A 3200-nucleotide genomic window follows, 5' to 3' on the forward strand; every position below is an offset into this window, starting at 1 on the left:
ACAACTCCAAAAGCTCTAAACGTTTATTTCATACGCGATTATAACTCCAAACGCTCTTCTTTCGTAGTCGTTTATTTCATACTCGAGTATACCACTCTTAATTCGTAGTCGATTATCATGGCCTCCCAAAGTGCTGCTTCATCGGTCAACATGGGTGCCTCGAACACGGGAGAAACCGTCGTTCGGGTCATCCCCACGAAACGAAACCAAGATATTTGGCAACATTTCGACCTATGCGAAATGTCTAACGGAACCCAAAAAGCTAGATGCAAACATTGTTTGAAGTTTTATAACAAAGAAGCAAACTCCAGTTTAAAAGCTCATGTAGAAAGGCCCTCTTGCAAGGTCTTGAAGGACGAATCCGGAAGTAGTTCGCAGCCGGAGATGACGAATCAAGGAACGGTGTTTACGTACGACCTTGAAGCGGTACGTCAACAGTTTGGCAACTTTGTGATTCAACAATCACTTCCTTTCAACCACTTCGACAACCCTCAATTCACGGAGATGATGCAAAAGTATGTTCAACCACGCTACCAACACGTAAGTCGTTCGACCCTTAGAAGAGATATGCTTAAAGCATGGAAAAACGCTAAATCCGAACTAATTTCATACTTTTCAAACTTACAAACTGGTGTGAACTTAACAACGGATGTGTGGTCGGTACCTAATGGTTCGCCCGACTCATACATTTGTGTGACGGCTCATTGGGTTGACCCCCGGTCGTGGCAAATGATGAAACGAACCGTTGCGTTTCAATTGTTTGATTACCCGCACACGGGTAGAAATATTTTTAAACTCTTGGATAAAGTCATTCGACAATACAAGATTGAAGATAAAATCTTTTCAATATCGTTTGATAACGCGTCCAACAATACGGCCGCGGTTGGCCATTTAAAATTAAAGTATAAACCTATTTGTGATGGAGCGTTTTTTCATAGCCGATGCATTGCACATATTATCAACTTGGCCGTGCAAGATGGGTTAAACGTGATCGAAACGCAAAGAAACAATTTTAAAAGAATGTTACGAGATGTTTTTAGCAACAATAAAACATTTTCAAGATACAAAAAATTTTGTGATGAAGCTAATTGTCAATGGTTGGGGCCCAATTGGGATTGTCCAACAAGATGGAACTCGACTTGTGATATGTTTGAGAAAGCCATCCAACAAAAAGAATCACTAGTTGCGTTTCATCAAATAATGTCAAGTAGGGGTAAATGTGCACCGTACGATCCTAGAAACTGGTTATTGATTGAGATCGTTACGGAGGTTCTTCAAATTTTTAAATCTTGCACAACTAGTTTATCCGGGGTTTACTATCCAACAAGCCCCATTGCTTTACCAAAAATTGCTGTCATGTGCACAAAGTTGACTGAAATTCATTGTAGGGGTGCATCTTATTTTGATATGGGTGCAAAAATGAAAGAAAAATTTATAAAATATTTTCAACAACTACCCGCTGTTTTGACCTGTGCGGCTGCGTTAAACCCTTGCATCAATGTTGGTGGTGTTGAAGCTTTAATAGAAAAAATTTGTGATGAGCTAGGGTTAAACGACGATCAAAACCCCTATTATAGCCAAACTTTAAAGAATGATTTCAACACCACATTGGCAAACATGTATGATGTTTACCTTACAAAACACGGGTCGTCTTCCCAAATTCATGACTCGTTAAGAGCTGTTGCCCAATCCCAATCCCAAACCGACCTTGAAATGGGGATGTACTACATGATTTGGGAAGACGCCGGTAAACGTCAAAGGGTAAACACCCCAAGCAGTGAACTTGGAAGGTATGGTGGTACCAACTTTGTGAAACACATGACTCCGGATGAATTTAGAAGTCTTGATTTGCTGGCTTGGTGGAGAGGTAAGGAGGATGAGTTTCCGATCCTCGCCGCCATGGCCAAAGATTTACTAACGGTCCAAGCTTCCACGGTAGCTTCGGAGTCTGCTTTTTCTGTTTCTGGCAGGGTTATATCGATTAGGAGGACTCGACTCACTCCAGCAGCTGTAGAGATGTCGATTTGCTACAAGGATTACTTGGACTCTTTAGACAGGGCACAACATCAACGCTCACTCGAGGGGGAAATGGACTATGAGGCGGCCTTGTATGAAGACGAGGTCAATCAAGGACACATTCAACCAATGACCGATGAAGAAGCCGCGTACGACGATTACCTAAGGAATAGCTCGGGATCGGGTAGCGAAGAAAATGAGTAACAAACATCAACTTGTTAATGTAATCGTGTCTAAGCATTCTTTAATGTTTGTATTTTTGAGTTACGAATATGCGATAACGATTTAATGTTTGTATTTTTAATGTAAAAGCTATAAATGAAAGTTATGTGTTTTTAATCTTCCAAGCAAAGAATGCTAACAACGAAACCCTAAACCCTAAACCCTAAAGAAAAAAAAAAAAAAAAAAAAAAAAAAAAAAAAAAAAAAAAAAACCGGTTAACCGGTTAGACCGGTTATTAAAAACCGGTTATAAAAAACCGGTTTAATAACCGGTTCTAACCGGTTTTTAAACCGGTCCAAACCGGTTTGGCCGGTTTGAGTTTTCAGCAATAAAAACCGGTTAATAACCGGTCCGGTTATTAACCGAACCGGTTTTTTTCTGGATAAAAAAAACCGGTCCGGTTAATAACCGAACCGGTTTTTTCAAAAAAACCGATTTGTGCACCTCTAATTGTAAGGATCCTTAAGTTATTCTCCATATCCTTGAAATTTTGCCCACAATTGTATAGAGGTTGACAAACAACCCCAAAATCTAAATAAGTAACTGTAAATATATCTATTATCATTTTAATGTTCTAAATGAAAAGAATATTATATTACTATTAAAGGAAATCTTACTTATTTAATAATAGAGAGAAATGTTCATAAAGTACAGTGATGAGACAAAAATAGGTATGAATGGAGTGTCTTAATCATGTGCAGAAATACAAGGCAAGGGCAGTTGCTGGAAATAAATAGATACCAACTCAAAATATTCAAAAAACCTAGGACCCCGTTCAATTTTCAATTCATTCAATACCCTTCATCTAAAACACTGCTTGCTTGCCAATTCCATTTGTTTTACTCATTTATTGTACAAATGTACCTTTGTTTTTATTGTTGGCTTTAACATTTTTTTTGTTACAATGAACTTTTTACAATAAAAGGTAACAAAGCAAAACTTTATGGTTTAAGGGTTGTTT

The sequence above is a fragment of the Bidens hawaiensis genome, unplaced genomic scaffold (assembly GCF_021521415.1).
Source record: "Bidens hawaiensis isolate Kalapana, Puna unplaced genomic scaffold, B.hawaiensis_p1.1 tig00020895_1, whole genome shotgun sequence".
Taxonomy (NCBI): Eukaryota; Viridiplantae; Streptophyta; class Magnoliopsida; order Asterales; family Asteraceae; genus Bidens; species Bidens hawaiensis.